Source organism: Pleurodeles waltl, chromosome 5 (genome assembly GCF_031143425.1).
Source record: "Pleurodeles waltl isolate 20211129_DDA chromosome 5, aPleWal1.hap1.20221129, whole genome shotgun sequence".
NCBI lineage: Eukaryota > Metazoa > Chordata > Amphibia > Caudata > Salamandridae > Pleurodeles > Pleurodeles waltl.
Window position 1 is genome coordinate 863,169,502 of NC_090444.1, and position 15,494 is coordinate 863,184,995.

Below are 15,494 nucleotides of genomic sequence, written 5' to 3' on the forward strand. Positions count from 1 at the left end.
GGTCTGGAGGCCCATACAGCAGTCGGTACTGGGGTAGGACCCCATCCACCAGTCTCTCCAACTCAGCCGAGGTGAAGGCAGGGGCCCTTTCCCCAGTCACATGCGCTATGGTAGGTTCCAGACACAGGTCACAGCAGCACGTGCAGTGTAGGTCCTTTCCTGTTGAAGGTCAGGTAGCAACTGAGTGAACAAATAGAAAATGGTGGTGACGTCCGCGGCGGTGCATACCTTCACCACAGGCGTACATCACCATTGCCCACTGTACCCCATAGGGCCCAACATTATCCAATGAGGTGTTGCACGGCGGTTCCTGACCGCCTCCCGCGACGGCGCGCAACTGCAGCGGAATTACCTCACTTCCACCTGTCCTTCCACACAGGACAGGTGGATGCCATTTCAGCAGGGGGGACAGGCCCTGTATTATAACTGCATCACAGTTCACAATTGTACATACAGGACACATGCCATTTATACATTTCGAATTAACTTCATGCATTGCACTGTTGTGGCTACAATGTACAGTTTGTGACCGGCTCCTCACTCTTTTGCCCCATAGACTGCTACCGCTGCGGATGAATAGGAGATGGAGACATACCCCTATATACAGACCACTGGTGGACTTGGCAACAATGGGGGACAGGCACATTATCCTCACCTATAGACTTGACAGGGCCACAATCACAGAGCTGTGTGCCCACTTGGTGCCTGACCTGATATCTGCTATCCGTCACCCCACTGGGATCCCCCCTCTTGTGCAAGTCCTATCTGTAGGAGGCTGGACTGGCTTGTAGTGAGTACCAAGGGGTATTTACACCTTGCACCAGGCCCAGTTATCCCTTATTAGTGTATAGGGTGTCTAGCAGCTTAGGCTGATAGATAATGGTAGCTTAGCAGAGCAGCTTAGGCTGAACTAGGAGACGAGTGACGCTCCTACAGTACCACTAGTGTCATATGCACAATATCATAAGAAAACACAATACACAGATATACTAAAAATAAAGGTACTTTATTTTTAGGAGCTCTGGGCACCTCCCAGGGGAGGTGCAGGTCAGGGGAGTGGTCACTCCCCTTTCCTTTGTCCAGTTTCGCGCCAGAGCAGGGCTGAGGGGTCACTGAACCGGTGTAGACTGGCTTATGCAGAAATGGGCACCATCTGTGCCCATGAAAGCATTTCCAGAGGCTGGGGGAGGCTACTCCTCCCCTGCCTGAACACCTTTTTCCAAAGGGAGAGTGTGTAACACCCTCTCTCTGAGGAAGTCCTTTGTTCTGCCTTCCTGGGCCAAGCCTGGGTGGACCCCAGGAGGGCAGAAACCTGTCTGAGGGGTTGGCAGCAGCAGCAGCTGCAGCTGCAGTGAAACCCCTGAAAAGGCAGTTTGGCAGTACCCGGGTCTGTGCTACAGACCCGTGGGATCATGGGATTGTACCAACAATGCCAGGATGGCATAGAGGGGGCAATTCCATGATCTTAGACATGTTACATGGCCATATTCGGAGTTACCATTGTGAAGCTACACATAGGTAGTGACCTATATGTAGTGCACGCGTGTAATGGTGTCCCCGCACTCACAAAGTCCGGGGAATTGGCCCTGAACAATGTGGGGGCACCTTGGCTAGTGCCAGGGTGCCCACACACTAAGTAACTTAGCACTCAACCTTTACCAGGTAAAGGTTAGACATATAGGTGACTTATAAGTTACTTAAGTGCAGTGTAAAATGGCTGTGAAATAACGTGGACGTTATTTCACTCAGGCTGCAGTGGCAGGCCTGTGTAAGAATTGTCAGAGCTCCCTATGGGTGGCAAAAGAAATGCTGCAGCCCATAGGGATCTCCTGGAACCCCAATACCCTGGGTACCTCAGTACCATATACTAGGGAATTATAAGGGTGTTCCAGTATGCCAATGTGAATTGGTGAAATTGGTCACTAGCCTGTTAGTGACAATTTGTACAGAGAGAGCATAACCACTGAGGTTCTGGTTAGCAGAGCCTCAGTGAGACAGTTAGGCACCACACAGGGAACACATACATATAGGTCACAAACTTATGAGCACTGGGGTCCTGGCTAGCAGGGTCCCAGTGACACATAACAAACATACTGAAAACATAGGGTTTTCACTATGAGCACTGGGCCCTGGCTAGCAGGATCCCAGTGAGACAATGAAAACACCCTGACATACACTCACAAACAGGCCAAAAGTGGGGGTAACAAGGCTAGAAAGAGGCTACTTTCTCACACTATCTGTGCTCCATTTCTTGGCAACTGGTTCTTTCCAAGTAACAGTGGGCTTGGCAGCAGGAATGTCACAGCCAATGTTCTCAATAGTACTGACAAGAGTGCTGGGTGCCCTGATTAAATACATGTGCAGCTACATTGTTTTCCTGCAGGTGGAGGATTTGTTCCCCCACAGCAAAATGAACAGATGTTCAGAAATCGAAAGAGTTTTCACTCAGTAAATGTCCAGATGGTGTGCCTGGCGGACCAGTACATCTCCCACGTCACTGCTAAGTATCCTGGGTCTGTGCATGATGCCTTTGTCCTGAGGAATAGCAGAATCCCAAATGTGAAGGCCCAACTGCAGAGGCACAGGGTGTGACTAATAGGTGAGCCCTGGTTCCCACCCAGTAGGTGTTGGTGTATTGGTAAGGTGTGGGCCATATGGAATAGTGTGTGGCTAAATGTTGTCCCTCAATATTTGCAGGTGACTCAGGTTACCCCAACCTATCATGGCTACTGACCCCTGTGAGGAATCCCAGGACAAGGGCAGAGGAAAGTTACAATGAGGCACATGGGTGAACAAGAAGAATAATTTAACGTACCTTTGGCAGGTTTCAGTGTCTCCATCTAACAAGTGGATCCCTGTGCTACTCACCCAAGAAGGTCTGCCAGATAATCGTGGCATGCTGCATGTTGCATAACCTTGCCTTGAGACGCCATGTGCCTTTTCTGCAGGAGGAGGAGGCTGGAGATGGCCGTGTGGCAGCAGTGGACCGTATGGACAGTGAAGATGAGGAGGCAGAGGATGAGGATGAGGACAACAGAACTGCAGTGTTTCGACAATACTTCCAATGACACACCGGTAAGACAGTGTAACTTCCCTTTGGACACTCTTTTTGCAGATGTTGGTGCCCCACTATCGCTCCTGGTGTGTTCACTGCAGCCAACTACAGGTCTACCCTATGTGCACATTACTGTAAAATTGATTTGCAATGTTTGAACCTTGCTAAACAAATACATTTTGAAATCATTTGACATACTCTATACTTCAAAGGGTGTTTATTGAAGTGCTATGAAGAAAAGGGGGTAGCTCAATGGGCTGGGGTGATGATGGAGGAAAGTCCAGGGTATTGTTCCAGTCTATTTGTAGCACAGGTGGATTGTCCAAGGGGACATAGGAAGGGGAGCAATGGCAGTTCAAGGTGGGCAGGGTGACAGAGTGGGACACAAGGGTGACAATCAGGAGAGTCTTATTTCCTGGCAGGGGTCTTGGCAATAGTCTCTGGCTTCTGCCTGGATTAGAGGGAATGTTTGTGAGGTGGTTCTCCTTCTGCAGGGGGAGGGGTGCTGGTGGCCTGTTGGTCCTGTGGCGGGGCCTCCTGTCCGCTAGCGGCAGCGGAGGTGGAGGGCAGTTCAGTAGTCTGGCTAGTGGCAGGGGCCCACTGTTGTAAGACTGCCTACCTCATAATGTTGGCCGTGTCTGCCAGCACCCCCTCTATGGAGATCAGGGTTGTGTTGATGGCCTGCAAGTCCTCCCTGATCCCCTGGTACTATCTCTCCTGCAGCCGCCTGTTCTCCTGCACGTTGTCCCAGGATCTGGCCCAGCATATCCTGGGAATGTTGGTATGCTCCCAGGATCTCGGTGAGTGCCTCCTGGAGAGTTGGTTCCCTGGGCCCGTCCTCCCCCTGGCGCACAGCACTCCTCACAGTTTCCCTGTCGTCCTGTGCCTCTGTCCACTGAACTGTGTGCCCACTGACCCCAGGTCCCTGATTGCCTTGGGTGCGAGGTGTGCCCTGGGGTCCCTGTAGTGGTAGACACACTGCTGATTGATGAGTCCTGGGGACAGATGCATGGGTACCCTGGGTGGGTGCTGTGGTGGTGTTTCTGGAGGGGGAAGGCTCTGTGGTGAGGTGTGACTGTGGCTGGGTAACTGACTGTCCAGAGGTCCCTGATGGGCAAGGTTGGTCATCCAGATCCAAGGCGACCAGAGTTGTTGTCATCACTGTGGGCCTGTTCTGTGGGGGACTGGAAGTTGCTGGTACCTCTCCTCCGCTGACTATGGCTGGGATACCTGTGGGGATGTAAATGCAGTGTTATTGTTTCTGTGTGTGACATATGGTGCATGGGTGGCTTGCCCTCTTTGGTTGTATTTGCCCTGGCAACTTTCATTTGTGTGAGTTGGTATGTGGTGGACTAGCTGATTCTCTGTAGTGTGCATGCTTTAGTGATAGGTGTCCATGCAGGTCTGTAAGTGGTGTCCACGCATTAGTATGGCATGCAGGGCTTGGCATTGGGATGAGTGAGATGTGATGGTGGGGAGTGTGGGACGTGGTGATGTGATGGGAGTGAGGGTGAGGGTATGTGATGGCATGCAGGTAGTGGAGGGTGATAGAAATAGAGAGTTGACTTACCAGAGTCCAGTCCTCCTGCTACTCCAGCCAGGCCCTCAGGATACATGATTGCCAAGAGTTGCTCCTCTCATGTTGTTAGCTCTGGGGAAGGATTTGGGGGTCCACTGCCAGTCCTCTGTACAGCGAGTTGGTGTCTTGCTGCACTAGAACGTACCTTCCCTTATAGGTCGTTCCACCTCTTCCTGATGTCATCCCTGGTTCTTGGGTGCTGTCCCACGGTGTTGACCCTGTCCACGATCCTCTGCCATAGCTCCATCTTCCTAGCAATGGATATCTGCTGCACCTGTGCTCCAAATAGCTGTGGCTCTACCCGGATGATTTTCTCCACCATGACTCTTAGCTCCTCCTCAGAGAATCTGGGGTGTCGTTGTGGTGCCATGGGTGTTGTGTGAGTGGTGTGGGTGAGGATGTGTAGGGTGATGTGTTAGGGTGTGTGAATTAAGGTTCGTGGGTGGTGTATAGGTGATGGTGGTGTGTGGGTCTGGTCTTGTCTGTAGTCGTGATGTCAGTCTGTAAAGGGTTGTGGGTACTGTGGTTGTGTGTCTTATAGTGGTGTGTGATACAAATTGTTTTTACACACTATACATAGGTATTTAATATACTGGGCACAAACCCTGCATCATTTTCTCACTGTAGCCTGATATAATGAAAAATGTGGAGAGATTTACATTTTTTAAACAAATTTGCTCAATATTTGTAGTTCTCCAAGGGACAAATACCAGCCCACTGAACAAAGAAATGTTGTTTTGGATGTCTGTAGTTTGGCAGTACCACATGTGTGGGTTTTCCTAGGAAGTGTACTCTGTAAATCAGTTGTGTAATAATGTTGGAGAACACTAAATTGTGGCAGGATCCCTGATTGGTCACCAAATGAGCAGTGCACCATAAACAAACTCAGGACTATGTGGCAAGTATAAAAACCAATGCATTTTCTAATTCTGTATCAGCTTGCAGAATTCAAGTCTACTGCTGCAAGCCAGGCCGTCCTTGCTCTGACTGAGAGAAAGTGTAAACAATTTCACACTTCTAATTTTCATCACTTTTCATACAAAACATGATAATTTCCTCCACTCTCTCTCTTAGAGGAAGATATCACTGCCAAGGTGAGACCCACATCTATGTTTCTCTGGGTCTCATGAGTGGATTGAAGGGGTGGTCACAAGATATGTCTCGATTTTTCTGTGGAGTTGGTGTCCCCACAGGCGATACACTAGGTGCACTGCTTTTGGAAAATTGTAAAGGCAAATGAAAGCAAACTGTCAGTTTAAGAGTACCTGTCTTTTGATCACATTTATTACTTCACCTTTGGAATGGATGGAAACAGCCACAAAAGAAACACTTAGGAGGTACTGCTTTCTCAGTACAAGCTGCCAAACTCTGGAACTCAATAACAACCAGTAGTAGAGGCACCCATGAGTATATACCCTTTTTTATTTACTACACTCTTTTTTTACTCTCTTAAAAAAAGAAAGGAAAAAGAACAGCATTAACACGAAAATACACACTTTCCCAAGGAAAACTTACAATTATTATGCACTTTACACTCGGCCCAAAGTCAAGACAGCATTTGCTCCACGACGGACCAAGGCTCCCCAAGCTAAGGCTTTGCTTTCTTGCGGTAAGCATATGTGTCAGGTCTTCAGATCAGATCTCACTTCTTGGCATCTCATTTCCTGGCAGGTCATGGGGTGTGATGCCACTTCCTGTTTTTCCAGGTGCGATTTCACACGGCCTGATGTCATGTGCCGTGATGTCATGTGCCGTGATGTCACTTGCATAGTGTCTAACTTGTTTAGCCCCCCGACTTATTTTCTTTAAGACTTGTACCATGAATAATCCTTAGCCCCCAAGAAATAGTGCTCGAGCCTACAGTTGGCAACCAAATGCAAAAAATCAGCACAGCGTGTGGGAAATCTGATAAAAGGACGATGATCTATTAGGTGTGGAAGAATGAAGTGAGTTGCAGACGCAAGTGTAATAGAGTCCAAAAGCAGAGCATTCCAGAAACAGGGAATAAAAAGAGGAAAGGTGCGTACAATTTGAGCTGTTTTAAAAGCATTCGGCAGCATTTTCCGGCATTTCCTGGCGCTGTAACAGGTGTCATTAACTCAACGATCCATTTATCGACCACAGAAAGAATGGGTGAGCAGGGCCTGTGCAGAATAAACCCTCTTCAACATAGGAAAACATCCCAGCAGAGAGCACGTGATCCACTGTTGCGTCCTTAGCATTAAACAACACACCTCTGACCCTTTCACTTTCACTGGGATTGTGAGAAGGGGCGTTATTTTGCATCTTGTTTCAGAAAGGAGTCCATGATGACAGATCCGATTTTTCCGCCAACTCCTACGTACTTTCAGTGGGACCCTGGTTTGCCAAAAGGAAAGGAAAGACTGGCCACCCTCTGCCTGCAAGGCATGGCGAATGTGTTGCAGATGGCAGAGTCTGAGTGACAGAGCCTCTCCAGTAAGTGAAAAAAGTGCAAGAAGAGGTAAGTGATTGGCGTGCCTTCCCGTTTCTTTCTGGAGTTGTTAAGGTAGTGTAGAAGAGCTATTTCTCCTGGCCAGAGTGAATGGAGGTGTCGCCACCCAGTGGGATGAGGAAAAGAGAACTGCAGAGCAGCAACTATTGGTCCTTGGGAGGGGGGAATGAAGGCTGCTGTTGAGAAGCAGCGTCTCCCCTGGTGACTCCTCGGTGTCATGCCCTAAGGAGGGGTCCAAGGAGGCGCAGCACATGCTGTGTGAGGTGAGGGTTGTCCATTGCAATTGAGAGTGTGACAGGCGCCGTCTGCTGGTCGTGCTAGGTTTGGTGGGGGCTGCTGCAGCCTGTGAAGACGAGAGAAGCGGGAGTAGCGCCGAGCATGGTAAATGGAGGAGTACAAAATGTTGTTCCGTGTGGGTTGGGGCATTGTGCCTCTGGCAGTGTGGGAGTTCCCAGTGGGAGGGTGTTCCGCTGCAATTAAGAGCAGTAGGCTCCAGGCGGGTGGGCCGGGTGAGCAGAAGAGAGCTGAAAGTGCAGCTTTTCCTGCCTACGGCCATACCACCCTGAATGCGCCCGATCTCGTCCGATCTCGGAAGCTAAGCAGGGTCGGGCCTGGTTAGTACTTGGATGGGAGACCGCCTGGGAATACCAGGTGCTGTAGGCATTTTGCCTCTCGCACACACTAGGTGGCGCACGTCTAACCTCCATTACACAGCTTCCTCGCTAATTTCATTTTACACTTTTTATTTACTACACTCTTTTTTTACTCTCTTAAAAAAAGAAAGGAAAAAGAACAGCATTAACACGAAAATACACACTTTCCCAAGGAAAACGTACAATTATTATGCACTTTACACTCGGCCCAAAGTCAAGACAGCATTTGCTCCACGACGGACCAAGGCTCCCCAAGCTAAGGCTTTGCTTTCTTGCGGTAAGCATATGTGTCAGGTCTTCAGATCAGATCTCAATTCTTGGCATCTCATTTCCGGGCAGGTCATGGGTTGTGATGCCACTTCCTGTTTTTCCAGGTGCGATTTCACACGGCCTGATGTCATGTGCCGTGATGTCATGTGCCGTGATGTCACTTGCATAGTGTCTAACTTGTTTAGTCCCCCGACTTATTTTCTTTAAGACTTGTACCATGAATAATCCTTAGCCCCCAAGAAATAGTGCTCGAGCCTACAGTTGGCAACCAAATGCAAAAAATCAGCACAGCGTGTGGGAAATCTGATAAAAGGACGATGATCTATTAGGTGTGGAAGAATGAAGTGAGTTGCAGACGCAAGTGTAATAGAGTCCAAAAGCAGAGCATTCCAGAAACAGGGAATAAAAAGAGGAAAGGTGCGTACAATTTGAGCTGTTTTAAAAGCATTCGGCAGCATTTTCCGGCATTTCCTGGCGCTGTAACAGGTGTCATTAACTCAACGATCCATTTATCGACCACAGAAAGAATGGGTGAGCAGGGCCTGTGCAGAATAAACCCTCTTCAACATAGGAAAACATCCCAGCAGAGAGCACGTGATCCACTGTTGCGTCCTTAGCATTAAACAACACACCTCTGACCCTTTCACTTTCACTGGGATTGTGAGAAGGGGCGTTATTTTGCATCTTGTTTCAGAAAGGAGTCCATGATGACAGATCCGATTTTTCCGCCAACTCCTACGTACTTTCAGTGGGACCCTGGTTTGCCAAAAGGAAAGGAAAGACTGGCCACCCTCTGCCTGCAAGGCATGGCGAATGTGTTGCAGATGGCAGAGTCTGAGTGACAGAGCCTCTCCAGTAAGTGAAAAAAGTGCAAGAAGAGGTAAGTGATTGGCGTGCCTTCCCGTTTCTTTCTGGAGTTGTTAAGGTAGTGTAGAAGAGCTATTTCTCCTGGCCAGAGTGAATGGAGGTGTCGCCACCCAGTGGGATGAGGAAAAGAGAACTGCAGAGCAGCAACTATTGGTCCTTGGGAGGGGGGAATGAAGGCTGCTGTTGAGAAGCAGCGTCTCCCCTGGTGACTCCTCGGTGTCATGCCCTAAGGAGGGGTCCAAGGAGGCGCAGCACATGCTGTGTGAGGTGAGGGTTGTCCATTGCAATTGAGAGTGTGACAGGCGCCGTCTGCTGGTCGTGCTAGGTTTGGTGGGGGCTGCTGCAGCCTGTGAAGACGAGAGAAGCGGGAGTAGCGCCGAGCATGGTAAATGGAGGAGTACAAAATGTTGTTCCGTGTGGGTTGGGGCATTGTGCCTGGGGCAGTGTGGGAGTTCCCAGTGGGAGGGTGTTCCGCTGCAATTAAGAGCAGTAGGCTCCAGGCGGGTGGGCCGGGTGAGCAGAAGAGAGATGAAAGTGCAGCTTTTCTTGCCTACGGCCATACCACCCTGAATGCGCCCGATCTCGTCCGATCTCGGAAGCTAAGCAGGGTCGGGCCTGGTTAGTACTTGGATGGGAGACCGCCTGGGAATACCAGGTGCTGTAGGCATTTTGCCTCTCGCACACACTAGGTGGCGCACGTCTAACCTCCATTACACAGCTTCCTCGCTAATTTCATTTTACACTTTTTATTTACTACACTCTTTTTTTACTCTCTTAAAAAAAGAAAGGAAAAAGAACAGCATTAACACGAAAATACACACTTTCCCAAGGAAAACGTACAATTATTATGCACTTTACACTCGGCCCAAAGTCAAGACAGCATTTGCTCCACGACGGACCAAGGCTCCCCAAGCTAAGGCTTTGCTTTCTTGCGGTAAGCATATGTGTCAGGTCTTCAGATCAGATCTCAATTCTTGGCATCTCATTTCCGGGCAGGTCATGGGTTGTGATGCCACTTCCTGTTTTTCCAGGTGCGATTTCACACGGCCTGATGTCATGTGCCGTGATGTCATGTGCCGTGATGTCACTTGCATAGTGTCTAACTTGTTTAGTCCCCCGACTTATTTTCTTTAAGACTTGTACCATGAATAATCCTTAGCCCCCAAGAAATAGTGCTCGAGCCTACAGTTGGCAACCAAATGCAAAAAATCAGCACAGCGTGTGGGAAATCTGATAAAAGGACGATGATCTATTAGGTGTGGAAGAATGAAGTGAGTTGCAGACGCAAGTGTAATAGAGTCCAAAAGCAGAGCATTCCAGAAACAGGGAATAAAAAGAGGAAAGGTGCGTACAATTTGAGCTGTTTTAAAAGCATTCGGCAGCATTTTCCGGCATTTCCTGGCGCTGTAACAGGTGTCATTAACTCAACGATCCATTTATCGACCACAGAAAGAATGGGTGAGCAGGGCCTGTGCAGAATAAACCCTCTTCAACATAGGAAAACATCCCAGCAGAGAGCACGTGATCCACTGTTGCGTCCTTAGCATTAAACAACACTCCTCTGACCCTTTCACTTTCACTGGGATTGTGAGAAGGGGCGTTATTTTGCATCTTGTTTCAGAAAGGAGTCTATGATGACAGATCCGATTTTTCCGCCAACTCCTACGTACTTTCAGTGGGACCCTGGTTTGCCAAAAGGAAAGGAAAGACTGGCCACCCTCTGCCTGCAAGGCATGGCGAATGTGTTGCAGATGGCAGGGTCTGAGTGACAGAGCCTCTCCAGTAAGTGAAAAAAGTGCAAGAAGAGGTAAGTGATTGGCGTGCCTTCCCGTTTCTTTCTGGAGTTGTTAAGGTAGTGTAGAAGAGCTATTTCTCCTGGCCAGAGTGAATGGAGGTGTCGCCACCCAGTGGGATGAGGAAAAGAGAACTGCATAGCAGCAACTATTGGTCCTTGGGAGGGGGGAATGAAGGCTGCTGTTGAGAAGCAGCGTCTCCCCTGGTGACTCCTCGGTGTCATGCCCTAAGGAGGGGTCCAAGGAGGCGCAGCACATGCTGTGTGAGGTGAGGGTTGTCCATTGCAATTGAGAGTGTGACAGGCGCCGTCTGCTGGTCGTGCTAGGTTTGGTGGGGGCTGCTGCAGCCTGTGAAGACGAGAGAAGCGGGAGTAGCGCCGAGCATGGTAAATGGAGGAGTACAAAATGTTGTTCCGTGTGGGTTGGGGCATTGTGCCTGGGGCAGTGTGGGAGTTCCCAGTGGGAGGGTGTTCCGCTGCAATTAAGAGCAGTAGGCTCCAGGCGGGTGGGCCGGGTGAGCAGAAGAGAGCTGAAAGTGCAGCTTTTCCTGCCTACGGCCATACCACCCTGAATGCGCCCGATCTCGTCCGATCTCGGAAGCTAAGCAGGGTCGGGCCTGGTTAGTACTTGGATGGGAGACCGCCTGGGAATACCAGGTGCTGTAGGCATTTTGCCTCTCGCACACACTAGGTGGCGCACGTCTAACCTCCATTACACAGCTTCCTCGCTAATTTCATTTTACACTTTTTATTTACTACACTCTTTTTTTACTCTCTTAAAAAAAGAAAGGAAAAAGAACAGCATTAACACGAAAATACACACTTTCCCAAGGAAAACGTACAATTATTATGCACTTTACACTCGGCCCAAAGTCAAGACAGCATTTGCTCCACGACGGACCAAGGCTCCCCAAGCTAAGGCTTTGCTTTCTTGCGGTAAGCATATGTGTCAGGTCTTCAGATCAGATCTCACTTCTTGGCATCTCATTTCCTGGCAGGTCATGGGTTGTGATGCCACTTCCTGTTTTTCCAGGTGCGATTTCACACGGCCTGATGTCATGTGCCGTGATGTCATGTGCCGTGATGTCACTTGCATAGTGTCTAACTTGTTTAGTCCCCCGACTTATTTTCTTTAAGACTTGTACCATGAATAATCCTTAGCCCCCAAGAAATAGTGCTCGAGCCTACAGTTGGCAACCAAATGCAAAAAATCAGCACAGCGTGTGGGAAATCTGATAAAAGGACGATGATCTATTAGGTGTGGAAGAATGAAGTGAGTTGCAGACGCAAGTGTAATAGAGTCCAAAAGCAGAGCATTCCAGAAACAGGGAATAAAAAGAGGAAAGGTGCGTACAATTTGAGCTGTTTTAAAAGCATTCGGCAGCATTTTCCGGCATTTCCTGGCGCTGTAACAGGTGTCATTAACTCAACGATCCATTTATCGACCACAGAAAGAATGGGTGAGCAGGGCCTGTGCAGAATAAACCCTCTTCAACATAGGAAAACATCCCAGCAGAGAGCACGTGATCCACTGTTGCGTCCTTAGCATTAAACAACACACCTCTGACCCTTTCACTTTCACTGGGATTGTGAGAAGGGGCGTTATTTTGCATCTTGTTTCAGAAAGGAGTCCATGATGACAGATCCGATTTTTCCGACAACTCCTACGTACTTTCAGTGGGACCCTGGTTTGCCAAAAGGAAAGGAAAGACTGGCCACCCTCTGCCTGCAAGGCATGGCGAATGTGTTGCAGATGGCAGAGTCTGAGTGACAGAGCCTCTCCAGTAAGTGAAAAAAGTGCAAGAAGAGGTAAGTGATTGGCGTGCCTTCCCGTTTCTTTCTGGAGTTGTTAAGGTAGTGTAGAAGAGCTATTTCTCCTGGCCAGAGTGAATGGAGGTGTCGCCACCCAGTGGGATGAGGAAAAGAGAACTGCAGAGCAGCAACTATTGGTCCTTGGGAGGGGGGAATGAAGGCTGTTGTTGAGAAGCAGCGTCTCCCCTGGTGACTCCTCGGTGTCATGCCCTAAGGAGGGGTCCAAGGAGGCGCAGCACATGCTGTGTGAGGTGAGGGTTGTCCATTGCAATTGAGAGTGTGACAGGCGCCGTCTGCTGGTCGTGCTAGGTTTGGTGGGGGCTGCTGCAGCCTGTGAAGACGAGAGAAGCGGGAGTAGCGCCGAGCATGGTAAATGGAGGAGTACAAAATGTTGTTCCGTGTGGGTTGGGGCATTGTGCCTGGGGCAGTGTGGGAGTTCCCAGTGGGAGGGTGTTCCGCTGCAATTAAGAGCAGTAGGCTCCAGGCGGGTGGGCCGGGTGAGCAGAAGAGAGCTGAAAGTGCAGCTTTTCCTGCCTACGGCCATACCACCCTGAATGCGTCCGATCTCGGAAGCTAAGCAGGGTCGGGCCTGGTTAGTACTTGGATGGGAGACCGCCTGGGAATACCAGGTGCTGTAGGCATTTTGCCTCTCGCACACACTAGGTGGCGCACGTCTAACCTCCATTACACAGCTTCCTCGCTAATTTCATTTTACACTTTTTATTTACTACACTCTTTTTTTACTCTCTTAAAAAAAGAAAGGAAAAAGAACAGCATTAACACGAAAATACACACTTTCCCAAGGAAAACGTACAATTATTATGCACTTTACACTCGGCCCAAAGTCAAGACAGCATTTGCTCCACGACGGACCAAGGCTCCCCAAGCTAAGGCTTTGCTTTCTTGCGGTAAGCATATGTGTCAGGTCTTCAGATCAGATCTCACTTCTTGGCATCTCATTTCCTGGCAGGTCATGGGTTGTGATGCCACTTCCTGTTTTTCCAGGTGCGATTTCACACGGCCTGATGTCATGTGCCGTGATGTCATGTGCCGTGATGTCACTTGCATAGTGTCTAACTTGGTTAGTCCCCCGACTTATTTTCTTTAAGACTTGTACCATGAATAATCCTTAGCCCCCAAGAAATAGTGCTCGAGCCTACAGTTGGCAACCAAATGCAAAAAATCAGCACAGCGTGTGGGAAATCTGATAAAAGGACGATGATCTATTAGGTGTGGAAGAATGAAGTGAGTTGCAGACGCAAGTGTAATAGAGTCCAAAAGCAGAGCATTCCAGAAACAGGGAATAAAAAGAGGAAAGGTGCGTACAATTTGAGCTGTTTTAAAAGCATTCGGCAGCATTTTCCGGCATTTCCTGGCGCTGTAACAGGTGTCATTAACTCAACGATCCATTTATCGACCACAGAAAGAATGGGTGAGCAGGGCCTGTGCAGAATAAACCCTCTTCAACATAGGAAAACATCCCAGCAGAGAGCACGTGATCCACTGTTGCGTCCTTAGCATTAAACAACACACCTCTGACCCTTTCACTTTCACTGGGATTGTGAGAAGGGGCGTTATTTTGCATCTTGTTTCAGAAAGGAGTCCATGATGACAGATCCGATTTTTCCGACAACTCCTACGTACTTTCAGTGGGACCCTGGTTTGCCAAAAGGAAAGGAAAGACTGGCCACCCTCTGCCTGCAAGGCATGGCGAATGTGTTGCAGATGGCAGAGTCTGAGTGACAGAGCCTCTCCAGTAAGTGAAAAAAGTGCAAGAAGAGGTAAGTGATTGGCGTGCCTTCCCGTTTCTTTCTGGAGTTGTTAAGGTAGTGTAGAAGAGCTATTTCTCCTGGCCAGAGTGAATGGAGGTGTCGCCACCCAGTGGGATGAGGAAAAGAGAACTGCAGAGCAGCAACTATTGGTCCTTGGGAGGGGGGAATGAAGGCTGTTGTTGAGAAGCAGCGTCTCCCCTGGTGACTCCTCGGTGTCATGCCCTAAGGAGGGGTCCAAGGAGGCGCAGCACATGCTGTGTGAGGTGAGGGTTGTCCATTGCAATTGAGAGTGTGACAGGCGCCGTCTGCTGGTCGTGCTAGGTTTGGTGGGGGCTGCTGCAGCCTGTGAAGACGAGAGAAGCGGGAGTAGCGCCGAGCATGGTAAATGGAGGAGTACAAAATGTTGTTCCGTGTGGGTTGGGGCATTGTGCCTGGGGCAGTGTGGGAGTTCCCAGTGGGAGGGTGTTCCGCTGCAATTAAGAGCAGTAGGCTCCAGGCGGGTGGGCCGGGTGAGCAGAAGAGAGCTGAAAGTGCAGCTTTTCCTGCCTACGGCCATACCACCCTGAATGCGTCCGATCTCGGAAGCTAAGCAGGGTCGGGCCTGGTTAGTACTTGGATGGGAGACCGCCTGGGAATACCAGGTGCTGTAGGCATTTTGCCTCTCGCACACACTAGGTGGCGCACGTCTAACCTCCATTACACAGCTTCCTCGCTAATTTCATTTTACACTTTTTATTTACTACACTCTTTTTTTACTCTCTTAAAAAAAGAAAGGAAAAAGAACAGCATTAACACGAAAATACACACTTTCCCAAGGAAAACGTACAATTATTATGCACTTTACACTCGGCCCAAAGTCAAGACAGCATTTGCTCCACGACGGACCAAGGCTCCCCAAGCTAAGGCTTTGCTTTCTTGCGGTAAGCATATGTGTCAGGTCTTCAGATCAGATCTCACTTCTTGGCATCTCATTTCCTGGCAGGTCATGGGTTGTGATGCCACTTCCTGTTTTTCCAGGTGCGATTTCACACGGCCTGATGTCATGTGCCGTGATGTCATGTGCCGTGATGTCACTTGCATAGTGTCTAACTTGGTTAGTCCCCCGACTTATTTTCTTTAAGACTTGTACCATGAATAATCCTTAGCCCCCAAGAAATAGTGCTCGAGCCTACAGTTGGCAACCAAATGCAAAAAATCAGCACAGCGTGTGGGAAATCTGAT

The 15,494-nt window shown here is 49.3% G+C and overlaps 1 protein-coding gene, 3 non-coding genes and 2 pseudogenes across 4 annotated transcripts in view; all 6 read left to right on the plus strand.

The window, feature by feature from the left end:
* The window catches only part of LOC138297066 (zinc finger protein 883-like), a 111,330-nt gene that overhangs the window by 28,811 nt on the left and 67,025 nt on the right, over positions 1-15,494 (plus strand). The gene's annotated exons all lie outside the window — the stretch shown is intronic.
* LOC138297453 (5S ribosomal RNA) lies at positions 7,652-7,770 on the plus strand. The gene has a single exon (XR_011204114.1). It is a non-coding gene; the product is annotated as a 5S ribosomal RNA (ribosomal RNA).
* On the plus strand, positions 9,446-9,564 carry LOC138298061 (5S ribosomal RNA). The gene has a single exon (XR_011204586.1). It is a non-coding gene; the product is annotated as a 5S ribosomal RNA (ribosomal RNA).
* Positions 11,240-11,358, plus strand: LOC138298177 (5S ribosomal RNA). Its single transcript, XR_011204678.1, has one exon. It is a non-coding gene; the product is annotated as a 5S ribosomal RNA (ribosomal RNA).
* Positions 13,034-13,142, plus strand: LOC138298130 (5S ribosomal RNA; annotated as a pseudogene).
* Positions 14,818-14,926, plus strand: LOC138298131 (5S ribosomal RNA; annotated as a pseudogene).